Consider the following 17,034-nt stretch of genomic DNA (forward strand, 5'->3'; position numbering starts at 1 on the left):
TTCTTTTTGTATTTGTATACCCCAAAGCCGGCCATAGGCCGGATTTGGAGCTTTTTTAACCTATCCTTTTTCTTTACCACAGGAAGAATAAAAGACAAAGCAGATTTTTAATACTTCAACTATTTTTGATTTTATCAGTAATTATACAAATTATATACATATATTTATTACATGTCTATTATTCCCTACTGGATAACTTGTTCACAGCTGATCTATCTACTAACGGACTTGAAATGTAGCTGAACTCTCTACAGGGTGATTTGTTTGTAGCTGAACTCTACTACACAGGATCCTCTTTACAGGGTGATTTGTTTCTAGCTGAACTCTCTACAGGGTGATTTGTTTCTGCTGATCTCTCTACAGTGTGATTTGTTTGTAGTTGAACTCTCTACAGGGTGATTTGCTTGTAACTGAACTCTCTACAGGATGGTTTCTTTGTAGCTGGTCTCTACAAGGTGACTTGTTTCTAGCTGATCTCTCTACAAGGTGACTTTCCTACTACAGGGTGACTTGCATCTATAGCTGAACTACAGTACCGCTCAGCTACAACTTGACATCGGCACGCGATTTCACTACTAGTTACACGCGGTTTCAACTGGCATGAACTACTGTGCTCACGCAGACCAAACGCATTTCTCTGCATAGCTGGCTCAGATGATACGCCTGGTGCAACGCAGTGGACACGCCACCGCAGCCAGTGCACACGCCGTCTGGCATCACCGCAACTAGTGGACACGCCATCACACGCTAATATCCTTGCGTGTAAACTACAGTACTAACTGGGCGTGTATTCGCGTTGAACCATCGCTGCATACGTGCTCACGCGTTTCAGTTTGCCATATAGATATAATTCTAACATTTTAGTGCACAAGGCACGTGGACAGCAGGATAAGCCGTTGTAAAGATGCCCCGGACTGGTTGAGTCTAGAACTCGGAAGAGAAGTACATGGATTCAGAAATTCAGTAGTAAGTTATTTTAACTTTTATAAACTGTAAGCCAGCAAATCTTACTTTGTCTGAGAAAACAACTTCAGTTCGACATTTATCTCGGCATTTATAACAATTGCTTAATGATGAATATACTATTAAGACAAGCGTACATACCTCTGATAGAATTCTTTTTTTTGTTCTATTCTATTTAATACTCATCGCTTCTATGCTATTTAATGCCTATCGCGAGATTATGATAATGGAATCTCAGCTGTGTGTGCTACAGTTGTTTGTTGTTGTAGCATGAAAGTTATCTAATACTTTATCTACACTTAATTGACAACCAAGAAGTTGGCTTAAGGGTTTACTATTAAAATAGGTAAGACCTTGATATGGAATGCTAACAGTATGTAGGTATATTCTTTATTGTACTGTCAAAACATATCAAAACATATGTATGGGATTTGTCAAATCAAGCATTTTCAGGTGGTCAACATTAAAAGTTTTCAAACAATGGGTTAAACCTTTAAAAATTAAGAATTATGCATTAAATAAATCTAATATCTGTTTAATATCCTTTTTGAAACCTTAAAATCTCATCATTCCTTGTCATTTTTTGTCCAATACAAAATACATGTATTTTACACTACACGCTAAAACACTAATTTACAATCTTTAACTCACAAAATTTCTACAGCACACCATACAATAAAAGAAAGCCCTTCAATTTCTCTATCCAATTCCGACCGTACAAATGGGAAAATGTCGCCATAGTGACAGTTATTTACTGCTGATGATGACATAATACGCTCTCCATACATTAACCTATTGGAAAATTTAATTATCTCGCCGGGAAAATCCCAATTTACAAGTTGTTATCCTCAACCAAATTCGCTAAATTTGGTATCATTCTACGCAGCGAAGGATGCTTAATAAGACTCCGACCGTACAAATTGTTAAACAGGTTAGTTTATAGAAATATGTTTAAAAACACGTGTTTTTACGGGCATTCTGAACACGTAAATTTCGCGGTACAAGGCTCCTTTCTAGCTTCCCCTTCGTTACTACACAAAGAACTTACACATGAATCGAATCGCCTTTCATCAAGGAATCTGATAAACCAAACTTCGTGTCTGTCAACCAAAGTACGCGGAAGTTATGGCGCCTTGTTTAGAGGACGGTGTTATTTTATACGAAACGGGCGTAACCCATTCGGAAATCCGGAATATCTTGCACAAGTTTTGATATGATAATAGAGATTGTATTTATATTCCAGTATGATGCGGTATAGTTTCATGGATGATTGTACGTTTGCTTTCTTACCGGCTAAATAATGTATTTCTTTGTACCTTTATGGCATATTTACAGTGTGGACTTTATCCCCCAATGATGTCATAATTGACAAGATGGCCATCTTAGTAGGGGCAATTTGTCAATTGTTCATCTGTAGTAAAGAAAGCTAACTTAGTTTGCAATTTAGGACATGGAACCATTGGATAATGAAAGTAGGAGACCAGTTAGTATAATGTGGCAATGCCAAATAATCCCACCAATCAAAACCAGTGTGATATGGATGCAGAACAGTGCGCATTTGGCTTATTACACACCTTTTCCCTTGCTGCTGTATGTAACCACTTATATGTTCTCCCAATATCACTGTGTACAAAGTTCCCCTGCTATCACTGCCATTTTTGTGTTGTGATGTAATTGTGGATAGAAGTGTCTTAAGAACGACCCAGGGAGGTTGCCAGTGTGTGTGTGTGTATATTAAGTTAAGGCATAATGCATCTTCAACAAATAAAAATGCCATTTTTACTTGAACAGAATCAGTCACCTGTGGATTTATATTCCTATCATTGATCTCAGTCTATGTTTTAGCATAATTAAATATTGTATTAACTCTTATTTCTGGTACCACTTCATTGCAAACTTTCATCCTGATGATCCTCATAAACTCCATTCCCTTTATCCTTGTAGCTCCTGCATACCCATCAATTTTCCCGTCAATTCCAATCATCTTTGACTTAGGTAGAGAATGAAATATAATTATTAATACTGAAATTATCGGTGGGTTTTTTGAGGTTCTTTATCAGAAAAAGAATGTCAGATATCTCAAGAGTGTACATGAGAGGAAGAATCTGAAGTCAAGTTAATGGGGTATCCACACTAACAGTCATTTGTCCAGTTTTGAGTCCCACCAAATGCTATATTTTGAGAATTGGCTTTACTGTTTATTTTGTAAAATCACTTGTATGGGTGTATTAAGGAAAATCACTTCTTGTTTAGAATTTTGGCTTCAATAATAAAGACAATTCATTTAGATATTAAAACTTACCAGTGAAAGAAGGTAGACGATGACCAACTATCTGTATAAACAATGAATGTTATGTTTCATGATAAAGTCATTTGGTATGTATATACCCTGTATGTCACCAGGTCAGGCAATTGTTAGGACAAAACTTATCACCTTCACTCAAGGGCTGGATCATGTGGCCTCCGCAAGAGATGCTCTTGACTAATGGATCAAACGTTGCATCCGGAGTTTTAGCCAAGAATGGTTAGAAAGTGTGTGTGCGTACGTGCGTCTGTGCATGCGTGCGTGTGTGTGTGTGTGACCAGCATAGGCAAATAAAACATTCAGGAATAGACCCACCATAATGTCCTATCACATGCAAACTTGGTCGATCGTGGTAGGACATTTTCAATCAAAAGTCGGAATGTACTAGATAAATCAATGCTATTAATAACTGTACACAGCGTTGGTCGTTGTTGCTATGAGCTAACAGGTGCTGCTAATTGAATGGGAGTAAGCCTAGTACATTCATGGCCACCCCCATAGGGTTGTAAGAATGTACTGTATCCAAGCAACCAAGTGGTAGTTATGATTAGCAGTACAAGTCATATATCAAACAGATAAACTGTATAAGTTAGGTTTCTTTTGATGGGTTGGTGTAAACTCTGGACCATGGACTGGACTCTGGACTGTAATATGGACTGCATTCTCTTGCAATATGTACAGGAATTATTCATGCTAGATTGTTTTGCCATTAGGGAGCCCATATAGACAGGGTAATGTGGCTCTTAGGCACTCCGCCAGCTGCTTTGGGGATCCGACAAGTCATGATCACTGACTGGTACATTGCAGACACATTAAATTTTTGCGTTGCATCTGGTTGTTCTATTACAACATTCCTCTGAGAGCTTAAAGCAGTATTATACACTCTTTTGAACTTCGTGGCAGTTCATTCCAGAGCAGTCGTTCGTCTTGAATTTCGTATGGCTTGACCAGTTTTCTGTCTAATACATGGTTAGGGTTTTCCCCATACAGAATGCAGTCCCAAGTTGCACTAGATTATCTTGCAGGGCCAAGGTACCATGACATTATTTAATCTTGACCGTTGATCTAGATTACTGGGTACTTCTCAGCTCACTTCTCAGGTTTGCATGTGCTTTGACAATCAGCCAGGACTGCAACTGGCCTTCAGTTTCAACCATAATACCTGTTAATGTGAGAAAACTTGGCCTGAAAATCATCAAGCTGCAGTCCAGAGTGCTGCTGCCTAAGGGTACTAAGGGTAAAATGATCCAACATGAATAATTAGAGTACATATGGCGAGAGAACGCAGTCTATATTACAGTCCAAAGTCCAGTCCAGAGTCCAGTGTTAACACCAACCCTCTTTTGATAGCTAGGACATTGTGTCTGAACAAACTGAGTTATGGTCAGACATGTAGACTATTTGGACGGAAATGTCCAGTGACTGACTGTTATATTTGCCTCTGCACTGCGTGTGGTTTGTGCACACACATGCGTGTGTGTGCGATGCGTGTGCGTGCGATGCGTGTGCGTGCGATGCGTGTGCATGCGACATGCATGTGTGTAGGTTATTTAGGCGTGTGTGTGTGTCAGGCTAGCAAATTTGGCAAATCAGTGGCAATCTTCCAAGCTTTTCTTTTGCCAAATTTCAGGCTTCACTGATAACGTGGGTAAACACATCAGAACATGTGAGGTTGAAACTGTGAGCAGCAGAGTCTCAGTGAAAATAGTTGTGTCAATCTTGAAGTACAGTATTTCAATTGTACCAGTGAATCTGTGTCATTCACCACAAGTAGTGCCACATTACCTGGTGCTCAGAGTTATCATGCATGGCTCTCAAAGTAATTAAATGTTGTGTGAATTTGCCAAGTCTTCTTTTTCCAAATTTCTGATTAATATAGGTTCCCGAAGTTTTTCAACACTACTGTTCAGTATTTGTGACCCACTGAGTGAAAACCTGACTAGTTTGCATTTTTATCAAACTTCTTTTATAACATCTTTGTTATCCAGAGGTAAAAACCAATGGGCTGTCAAAGGTTTCAGCCTTATCTGGTGAATAGTTGTGGAGTTATAATGATAGACAGCAGGAAGTGCAAAACAGTCGGTTTATACGGTGACTAGACGGGAAAAAATTGCAGGCGCTTGTATAGTCAATCATAACTCACGAAGGAAACATACTACGGAGATGGGACTTGGCTCATTGTCTTCACCATGAATTGGGGCACTCAGCAAGGTATAATGTTTGCCCTACACACACCCATACATTTAGCTGTTTAAACTTAGAAATGGCAACATTTATGTAATGTTTCACCACATTGTAAACAAATGCCCATAACTCACGTTTGCGTCATGACACTGAAATGAAACAAGGATATAATTACTCACCATTAACAGGCGAATCCATTGGTCACTCAGTTTTATCAATTAGAGCCTTGTTTCACTGTTTGCTGAAGTGATTAAAATGCACGTAAAATTATTTATGTAGTCCTTTATTTACCCCATGTATTTCAATGCTGATTTTCTCAAAAACAGAATTGTGCTAACTAGTCGGGTTTTTGCTCAGCGGGTTACATTTGCTATAATTATTATTTCACATATTAAGGTGTCAATAAGTCATAGAGATTATCTTCCAGATTTTACAGATCAGGTCATACAGAATATCATCCAAACAAATTATTTGAAGTATTTAAATACAAATACATTATGTTTCAAAGGTACAAAATACAATTGCAAATAGTATTTCAATCCAAATACTTGTGTATTTGATCCCAAGACTGGTTTGTGTACGTGTGCGTGTGTCTGTGTGTAAGTGCTTGTGTCTGTGTCTCTGCATGTGTCTGTGTAGATTGCGTATGGGTGTGTAGTTTGTGTGACTGTGTGACTGTGTGTGTGTGTGGTCCCAGGTTTGATTTCCGGTTGAGCCACTTTGGTGTTGTTGTTTCCTTGAGCAAGAAACTTTACTTACATTGCTGCTGTATGGGGACCTGGTGTCAACTGGGGAACCAGCCCACCCAGCTGCATCATAAATGGGTGCCTGGTGTAAACTGGGATAGCAAATTCCCAACTTCCCTTGTCTCGCTTGGTGGTGTTGGGGTCATTGTAGAACTTTAGGTCCCGTGACCTCTCTCCATGAGACCTGTACAGTCCTTCTGCAGGTTACTAGTCCTTCTGCGGGTTACTAGCCCTGCCCCAGGAGGTTCTGCCTGCACACGGTTCAATCACCTGAGTAGTGCCAGTGCTGGTTCAGTGGGCAGCAATAACTATGTTTCGCATGGCTGCCATAGGCTTTGCTGTTTGTGTGTGTATGCAGTTTGCGCATGTGTATGTTGTTTGCACGTGGGTGTGTAGTTTGCGTATGTATGTAGTTTGCGTGTGGTAATAGGCAGGTGTGTTTGCATGCGTGTGTGTATGTAATTTGCCGTGCGTGCGGGTATGTATAATATGTACTGTAGTTTGCATACATGCTTGTAGTTTGCGCGCGTGTGTGGTTTGCGTGTGTGGGGGGGAGGTTTGCGTGTTGGTATGTGCAGTAGGGGTCATTAAAAAGTTATACTCTGTTTTGTTTTAACAATAGTTTACTCTTTGAATGGTTACAAGAAAACAATTAACTATCTTTCATAACAGAAAACGTTCGTTGTATCAACAGAACCTTCTATAGCTGATTTTAACCTCTGATTACAGTGGAACCCCTCTAAGATGGACACCATTGGGGAAATGAAATATGTTCTTTATATGGAGGTGTCCTTATTTAAGGGGTTTTCTAAACTTATCAGTTTTAATGCACAAGATTAGATCAAGTGGTGGAGCAAGATAGGTTATGGGTGGCTACCATGTGAACCAGGTGTGATCATGCATTGTTATAGCAACAGAAGTGATGTTATTGAGCATGGGTTACTTATGGTGTGTGGCCTCTACTACACTATCCAGACAATTAGGCACCACAAGAATTTTTTATGCATGCTCCCATAAAGACTATATACTCAGGATTACTCTGTATTTGATTTGTTATCAAGATGGTTGGCTATACAGATTATGTAGTTTACATCCTGTGGTGTATTTTATTTATTCTTAGACAATGGTATGCAGCATTTCGTTTGATGTGTGGAGGTCAGACAATGGTATGCAGCGTTTCGTTTGATATGTGGAGGTCTCTTATTTGCGAAGAAACCTGGTATCAGGTGTCTTACTTGTAAGACACCTGACACCTGACAGTTGTTTACAACCACAATGTGGCCTACAGTAATGCAATTAGCCTTTTGTGGACAATTAGTATTTCGCACATCAGTAAACACCAAGCGATTGCGAGCAGATTATTACAAAGAAATTACACTCAGGTATGCTGTTATTGTGGGTAGCTCAGCAGATTTATAGACCATCGTGATACAAGCCATTAATTCAGTTTGTGGCCATCACCATATTAAAGCACGCTCTGTAGACCATGCAAGACAGCCATGCTATTCCCATTTGCTGCCATTCACACGTATCTATAATGCCTCAAACATACTTTTTATCGACTTTACAAACCTTCAGTTAGCTATTCGCGTTTCATTTGCGCAACCTCACATCTTTTGCTCGATGAAATACCCTAGGTGTTTACAATAGGAACTCTCTATACTAACTCACTGCTTCTACGCTATTGTCTAAAACACTTAGACACTCACAATAGGCATCTTCGAGAATTTAAAAACCATCGGTGACGTCAATAATTACCGAGGCGCAGCCGAGGTAATTATTGACGTCACCTCAGGTTTTTAAATCCTCGAAGACACCTATTGTGAGTGTCTAACTATTACTTAGACAATGGTATGCAGTGTTTCGTTTGATGTGTGGAGGTCTCTTATTTGCGAAGAAACCTGGTATCGGGTGTCTTACTGGTAAGACACCCGACAGTTGTTTACAACCACAATGTGGCCTACAGTAATGCAATTAGCTTTTTGTGGACAATTAGTATTTCGTACATCAGTAAACACCAAGTGATTGTGAGCAGATTATTACAAAGAAATTACACTCAGGTACGCTGTTATCGTGGGTAGCTCAGTGGATTTATAGACCATCGTGGTACAAGCCATTAATTCAGTTTGTGGCCTTCGCCATATTAAAGCATGCTCTGTAGACCAAGACAGCCATGTTGGCACTGGCTATTCCCATTTGCTGCCATTCACACATATCCATAATGCCTCAAACATACTTTTTATCGACTTTACAAACCTTCAGTTAGTCGCGCTTCATGGCTTGCGCGACCTCACATCTTTTGCTCGCTGAAATACCCTAGGTGTTTACAATGGGAACTCTATACTAACTCACTGCTACTACGCCATTGTCTAAAACACTTAGACACTCACAATAGGCGTCTTCGAGGATTTAAAAACCTGAGGTGACGCCAATAATTACCTAGGCGCAACCTGAGGTCACGTCAATAATTACCGAGGCGCAGCCTAGGTAATTATTGACGTCACCTCAGGTTTTTAAATCCTCGAAGACACCTATTGCGAGTGTCTAACTATTACTTAAAGTGCACCAGCTACTATTTTCAGAAGACTCTGTTAAGAATAATAACAGCAGTGCTTGTACCTATATATGCATTTGTATGGCTTCTGATTTCAGCACTTTGTCTTGCACTTTGTAGAACAGACAATAGTTACAGAGACAATGCTTTTTGCATTAAATAATATACTTTGATTGATTGTTGTAACTGGCAATTAACCTTTGTTGCTAGCGTCTGCGATTAGCGAGGTGTTGTACTGTAGTGTTTACCATGTTTGAGATTTATGTAGTGTTCGGTTTACGTAGTAGAGGGGTGTCCGCTATTGAGGGGGCATTAATACACACAGGTATTGGAAGTTGCATTCGGGAATTTATTAATTGTCCGTGTACCCCAGGGCAGTGCTCTGGGGCTTCTCTTGCTTTGGTTTACATGAATGATCTTCCATTTCAGATCACTAATGGTTCAGTATGCAGATGATACCACTCTTATGTGTAGTGGTTTTACAGTTGATGAGGTTGCTGCCACATTAAATACTCAATTGTCTTTATATTCAAGATTAGGTTATAGCTAAACTAAATTTGAAGAAGTCTACAGTTATGTGGTTCTCTGTAAAAGCCTCTAAAAGGCGCCAATATATATCCCTCTATTGTTGTGGGAGATTCTCCTCTTTATGTTGTTGATGGATGGAAGTACTTGAGACTAATTTTTGATAAAATGGCATACTGTCACCATTAAGCATAGACATGTTATGAATTCTGCTGTTTTGAAAATGCTAATAAACTGTTTCACACCTCCTCTATGCTCTCACAGTGTGGAGACCACAGTTGAACATATAATCGCAGTCTCGTGCTCAATAGAGTAGTACGTATTACTGTTTCTCTCCATAAATATGACGTTCCAAGTTATTTTAACCATCTTGGATTGCTACTCTTACAGGAACTTATTCAGTTTTGCTGTCTATATTCTATGTTTGCTCAGTACCGTCAGCACTGACTGCTGTATCCCACCAATTGTATTTGGACTCCAACAGGTGTATACAATACTAGAAGACCTGCGAGTGTTCCACTTTGTCATCTTTCATTTACTCAATGATTTTTTTTGTTATAAATCTATTCAAATGTGGAATTCTTTGTCCTTGGAAGTAAGGGAAGCATCATATAGTGACTTTGTCTCCTACATTTTATTGCATATTTATTGTATATGTTATCGTGTATGTTGCTGTAGTTGTTATTGTAAGTATGGCTATGCATTGTGGATTGTAATGTGTGTGTGTTTATACCTCTTGCAGGGAAGAACGGCTATTGCTGACTGTCTGGAGTTTAAGTCATCAATCATTTCAGCCACTGATATCCTGACACAGTTGAGTGTTGAGCACAAGTGCTGGGCAAAGCAATTCTGAGGTAGGTGCCACACAGTGTATCATGCTAGTAATGTCACATGTTTGTGTTGCAGTCAGCTCATCGTTTATAACACTTTGTAAATTCCAAGGTTTGCTGACATACACCAACTACTGAATGTGGGCCCAAAGCAGGACTTCTTTAAGACCATCTAACGCATTCAGGTAATAAAGGGATGTCAATTTCTCTTGCTTTTAGTTATGGTGGCTTATGTATCTGCAGCATCATCATAGAACATGGGTTATCTGCCGCTTGTCAGACTCTGCTCTTCCGGGACGTTCACAGCTACCTACATCCCAAAGAGGAAAGCAAACTTGAACAAGTACGAATACTGTATAGTACCTGTATTTGTTTATATCTAATCTTAAGTACGTATGTTAAATACTTGCTTATACTTAGATACTTTTTTTTTTTGTGACTAGATTCAAGGTGCAGGATGACAGAGAGTCAGTTTTGGAAACATCTGTAACGTTTGCTAAATTCCCAAAGGTAATAATGTGGTCTGTTTACTAAGCTCATATTTACTTTCACCAGACAACTCTCTGCAAAAGGGGAACATACTTGTTGTATGACTCATAGCAGGCGTCTATACAGTCTGGACGTTGTGATGTGAAAAAACTACAAATGAATAATTGATGTTATATCTCTGTATGTTTAGTGCTGTACAGCTTTTTTTACTTGCATGAAGCCATGGATTATTTTTGATGTACGACTTGAAGCTATATGGTATGTACTTGTGCATGCATTAGATAATCAAGTGTTGACACAAATGCATGCACTTAAAAGAATGAATCTCACCATACGCTTATAGAGAACATTCTTTACCACCTATGTGGAAAGTGTGGTCTGATGGTCACTATGGTAACCTTTTGCTTTCCTTTCCACTTCTGTTTGAAGTGAACTGTATCACTGAAAACAATTGGCAATTGTAAAGCTGACATATGCACTATACTTGACAAGTTTCTGAGCCATGCATACTTAACCAAAGTCAAGAAATTCGTCCTCAGCAGTTAAGGAATAGTGGCAGGGTATCAAAATTACAGTGAATACACAATTGCAAGCTTGCAAGAAAACCAACATTATTTATATTGTGTTCATAGACTATTAATTGCCATCATTGGCCACTCATCAAATTTTGAGGTTAATGATGTCCATGAAACTACTGTGTTCTCTGCTAGATCTGATTATCTCAAGTCATGCGAGCAACGCCATGTTGCAAGTGTCCTTCAACAATTTAATTCTTTTCATCAACGATCTATTCAACATGCTCATGATAACGCTATGTTAGTTTGGCTTTCTGTTGTACCTGTTGAGCAGAATCATTTTGGCTTAACTGCTCAAGAATTTTGTGATGCCTTAGCAGTGAGATACCGAAAACCTCTGTTGGGCCTTCCCTCCAGTTATGATGGTTGTGGCTCTCCTTCAACTTAGGACCACCTCCTTTCTTGTAAAAAGGGCGGCTTAATTGATAAGTACCACGATGAGGTTCATGACTGTATTGGAGATTTATCTTCAGAGGTTATTAAGGAACATATTGTAAAGGAATTTTAGGAATCTACAAGTGATGAAAGTCAGAGTGCCCTTGTTGCTGATCTTGGTGTATGTGGCAAAGTCAGCCCGAGTCATTGTTTGACATATTATTATGTGTTATTGACACTGACGCCCGTTCTTATTTGTCTCATTCCCCGCAATCCATACTGGTGTCTGCAGAAAATAGGAAGTATTCTTTGGCTTGTGGTGATCATAGGGTAAGCTTTACTCCACTTTGTTTTTCTGGGATGGTGTCTGTGGCCCAGAGACAAGAAGTCATCTGAAACACCTGGCTTATTGCCTTTCTTTAAAGTGGGAGCAATCTTCAGCACTAGTTATGGGGTGGATCTGGCTTTTGCCATCTTACATGCCAGTGGAATGTGCATCCATGGATCTTGTACCAAGTGGAGGTCCATTGGACTATAGATGGTGTTGCCATCACTTTGAATTAATTAATAGATGTGTTTGTATTTTAGTATTAATTACCTAATTTGCAATCCTAATTCTGGTCAGTTTCCATTCTATGACAACTGCATTGTCTTCTTATCACAAACATGGTTAGCTACTGTAAGTATACATGTACATCGTGTCCTCTTAAATAATGGATTATTTGTGGATGCATGATGATAATGCATCTTACATACAGGTTTGCTTGTAATATGGTTAACGACCCTACCCTCTTCCCTATAGCTACTTGAGTAGTGGAAAGCCAATGACTTTGTAGCATTAGCTATAAAGTCAAAAGGAAAGGAAAGGTTAGTGGAAAGCTTATGTGGAGAACCAATGACTTTTTAGCATTAGCTATAAGACAGTGAATTGTGTACTGCTGTGTTGTCAGAAATTGAAATGTGCCTCACTGTACACACTAATTATATAAACCACAATATTGTAGCCTTTCTTGGGAGAACACAATTCCACTGTAGATCTAAATCTCCTAATGTTGAAGATGGCCATGGTGCCCAGCTTTAGAGAGCTTTGGGGGTCAAGATAAGATTGATCTAAAACTGGTTGAATTAATAAGCCTTTGGTCACTCCTTATACCTCCTCAAGTTGGTTCGGTTGCAATTGGACACCTCAAATTGGGTAGGTCACATGAGTAAGTGCCTAACAAAACTGTAGGGGAGGGGGTGTGCTACTCCACTTCATGAACAATCACATGACATCTTGCATCATGATCGTGAACGTCCTAATTATGCACTACCGACTCAGAGGTGTTAATCCTGTGGATCTCATATACGCACAAGAACCAATGTTTATGTCCTGACTTCTGGAGGAAAAGTATTCGTTAAAATAAATTATCGTGATATCATGCATGAGCTGGTCCTCTTTCAGGTATACAGTAGCTAGTAGCTATAGACTCCTGCTCTAGATCAAGTGGCTACATGGCCATTATACTCACTCCCATCATATCTCTGCATGAATAGGCACCAGCCTATTATGCTTTTAATTTCACCTATTATGCTATGCTGCAGTGCTCAAAAATGTAACCCATTATGCTCAAAATTATGTGCTTCAACCTCCATGTTTAACTATTAATTTTATGCTTTTATGCAGTATATGGATGACCTGAAAGCAATTGTTTAAAATTAACCATAATTTATTTGGCAGATAAATGGCTCTAAGTCAAATGTTTATGTACCTGACTACTTTGCTAGAATTGCTCATTAGGCTACATCCATAATATACTCACCTTTTTAGTATGTAGGAAAGTAGTGGTATGGCTACACAAGAGTTTACAGATAGAATAGTTATGTTGATCTATTCCATGATGTGAATTTTTGGTTCATTTTTCACTGGTAACAGTTTACTGTATGGCAAAATCTACCCATTATGCTAGCATTATGCTTGATGCTTCAAAGCACCTATTATGCTAAAAATTATGCTAGCATAATAGGCCGGTGCCTATGAAGCAGTGTATCTACTCTCAACAGGTGTCATGCTGTTTGTGTCATGATGGGTAGGACTGCGACTACCCCAGCCTCAGCTAAACTAGTATGTACGCATTGGATGCAATTGTATGATCTTGAAATTTGGCTCATTTGTAGTAGCTACTGCTTGACCTGCTAAAAATATTTCAAAATCTTTTCGTTCAAATGTCTGTTTACGACCAATCAAAATTTTCACCATACATGTCCTATGTGGAGACCATAAAAGTCTGGTATTCATTACAGTCCTTTCCCTAACTTATATAATATATACTAGTTGAGCTATATGTATGTTCAGTGTTGGGAAAGTTACTTTGTAAAAGTAACTCTTTACATAATACTTGCAACTGAACTATTTAGTTACAATTACATATTACCCATAAAATAAAGCAACTATAATAATACTGCATATTATATTACTGTGTGTCCACAGCCTTAAGCTGTCGCGTGTGAAACTACCACCTTATCACGTGACATGATTGCGTTGTTGGACAATGTGCAAATCTTGGTTATAAGTAAGAAGCTGGTGAGTAAGCTTCATTCAGTAGGCCTCGTTACTTTGTTGTGCTAGACGTTACTCAGAGGATAACTAACAAAATTCGTAAGCTCGTTACGAGCGTATTTCGTTATATTACTTTGTTACTTATATCAGTTACGTAACGCGTTACATTACGTAACGCGTTACCGGCTCCCAACACTGTGTATGTTGATTTTTCTAGCTTTGCTGTTATATACCACCAATCGACTAAATGAAATGTTAAGAAAAAATCCACTTTTAGTTTGGAGCTGTTTTTCAGGATTCAGCTCAACTTGTCGTGCTTTAGCTAACAAGCGCTTTATCTAAAACTGACTCAGTCCTCCCAGTTCAGCAGATTTACGGGCTCCCATTCATTGAGTTCTCAGCTGAATGTTACTGGCTTGATTCTTGATCAGCTAGCTTACTGTATGCAATATGTACCATAGAAATAAGTGCTTACGATGTGAGTTCCTTGTGATGCAAAGGTTAGTTGTTGTGTTTATCGTGCGGGGATCGGGTAAAGGCGCGAGTTCGATTCCCGGCTGAGACCCGATTTTTTTTTTCACCCTGCTTTTACCAACATTAGGGTTTAAATAGCTCTTAAATTTGCTTGGTTTCTGAGCGTGTAACTAGTGTCAAGTGTCGAGGTAAGCTGGCTGTGAAAGCAGTCAGTGTGGTGCTGGCAAGGGTTCAAACCCAGGGCTAGGAACGGCCAGTCCCCTCCCTTAACTCCTCAAAAAGTACACAAGACAATGAACTAGTGAAGTTTCGTTATAATTCCTCTCATTATTGAAGGTCTTTGAAGCAGCTATGGAGTGTGACTCCTGCACGCTCTTTTTAGCTTTTTCACACTGGTGAGTATGAGTTTTTAGAACCAACAGAACGGATGAGCTGGTCTTGTTCTTGCTAAGCTTTTCTTGCTAAGCTGTTCTTGCTAAGCTACCACAATTTAAACTATTGTTTATTTTAGACTGTGACTAAACTGATTGCCCAGTGAAGCTGCAGAAGCTATTTTATTATTTATGTGATTATTATGATAGGCCATTTATCGTATACATAACTGTTTAATTTATCATGCATGCAATGGCAATAAAATCTTTAGCCATTTTTAATCATCTAACCTGCAGCATGCAGGATGGTTTGTTCTGTTTTCACAAGCACAGACAAAGTTCCACAGTTTGAACATGGTAGAATAAAATTCAGGCCGTTCATGTGTCAACTACACTGTAGCCTGGTGCTGAAAGGAATTAAGTTATGCATCAAAAATAATGTTGTCTCAAAAATTATGTCTAGCTACCATTGTTTCCGTTTGTGGCTGAAGCAAAGAATTAACCACTATATTGTTGACCCATGGCCAAACATGATGTAAACTATAGTGCTTGTAAGCATTCCGCAAAGTGCACTCAGGTTTTTTGCTGATTGACAGTGCAGCAATCATTATAATTATGCACATATGGTGTATCTATAGCTGCACAAAAATGTCACAATGGTTTCTGGTATATCTAGTACCTCCTCGAGGAGTGCACATGAGAATTACAGTGTCCAGTTGCAGGCTTCCATGGCCACCTACTGTTTTGTGGTGACTTATTTGTACAGTGTTAGACCTTCTACCTCTTAATATGCTCTCTCCAACCCTTGATGAACCATAAGGCAACATGCATATGCAGTCTTGCAGGTTTTAGTTCATGAACGTACAACTCCAACAGCAATGTTTTATAATACTGACTTTATGCTGACCTTTCTGGTTTTTCCCGTTCCTCTTCTGTAATTAGTTAATCTACTAACAGTAATGAATCTTTGGTTGTAAGAGCTTTCATAAAATTAAACTGGCATGAGCTTCCAAAAATGTGACCGGGCCTGCGAAAACAGGGCATGTGGGCACAAACTACACCCCATTACTCTATAAGTCATATCTCCATACTGGAAAGGTATATTTCCATTCTGTAACTTGCATCATGATACCAATTAAATGCTAACTAAGATCTGAAAAGTGCAATGCCATAGCATAATAGTACAAAAAGTTATGAGTGATGAAAGTGTGAAAAAGTAGGCAAAAATCATGTGCCCACATGCCCTATTATCGCAGGCCCGGTCACAAATGTAAATCAGGTTTTTTTGATTATAACTTCATGATCAGATGTACAGCACATCATTATTATGCTAATTCTGTTTTTTGTACATGATTACTCTCATGTCTTCATATATATGCACAGGTTACCACGGCAACAATCACAGTTATGTTGCCATTTGTATATTAATTTTATGGTTTAGCTTGTCAATGTGAAATTCAAGGTTGGTGGGCGGTCTCCTGCCGAGATCAATTCATGACCACGACTTTTAATACACACTAACTGAAGTGTATTTGTGATGTTAATAGTGGTAAATGACATAATTAGATCACCAAGAAGCTTTACGGAATGCAAAATTAAGAGTGTGGGCATGTCTTGTGGTCAAACTGCAACCCTTGATTTTCAAAAACTCCACTTCATAATCGTATACTTGTTGGCTGTCTCAAAACATGTAACTGAAATAATATTATTACTTGTGCATTTGAAAGATAAAAAGTTGAGAATCATTTTGTAAATTTAAATTACTGAATTTCATTTTTAATTTGGAATTACTGAGAAAATTGATATAAATTTTGTTTTGACATATGAAACTTACATGGGTACCTTATTTCAAAATTTGAAGTGTCATAAAGAAAAATCTTTAAACTAGCTATAGCTAGCTATAGATTGTCATGAGAAAACACTATCAGTGATGCTGGTCAAAAAACCAATGTCCCTAGCAATCATTCATATTATAATAATAAGTACTGAAGGTTATGTCAACCCATCAATGAGGTTTCGATAGTCACGAAATGATAGTCAGTAGGTCAAGTCAACGGCTCAATAGTCTCATGATGATAGTCAGTAGGTAAAGTCAACCAGTCAG

General features: G+C 38.7%; 1 long non-coding RNA gene across 6 annotated transcripts; it reads left to right on the forward strand.

Annotated features, from left to right (window-relative positions):
- The first annotated feature begins 820 nt into the window (after nt 1–820).
- On the forward strand, nt 821–10,837 carry LOC136256033 (uncharacterized). 6 transcript variants are annotated; one of them, XR_010701286.1, is made up of 7 exons: nt 1,143–1,309; nt 3,367–3,487; nt 10,020–10,131; nt 10,184–10,292; nt 10,351–10,450; nt 10,551–10,617; nt 10,663–10,837. It is a non-coding gene; the product is annotated as an uncharacterized lncRNA (long non-coding RNA). The 6 variants fall into 6 exon arrangements; XR_010701289.1 differs by lacking the exons at nt 1,143–1,309; nt 3,367–3,487 and adding exons at nt 8,300–8,620; nt 8,708–9,872; XR_010701285.1 differs by lacking the exons at nt 1,143–1,309; nt 3,367–3,487 and adding an exon at nt 821–966.
- The last annotated feature ends 6,197 nt before the right edge of the window (nt 10,838–17,034 follow it).

Source organism: Dysidea avara, chromosome 5 (genome assembly GCF_963678975.1).
Source record: "Dysidea avara chromosome 5, odDysAvar1.4, whole genome shotgun sequence".
Taxonomy (NCBI): domain Eukaryota; kingdom Metazoa; phylum Porifera; class Demospongiae; order Dictyoceratida; family Dysideidae; genus Dysidea; species Dysidea avara.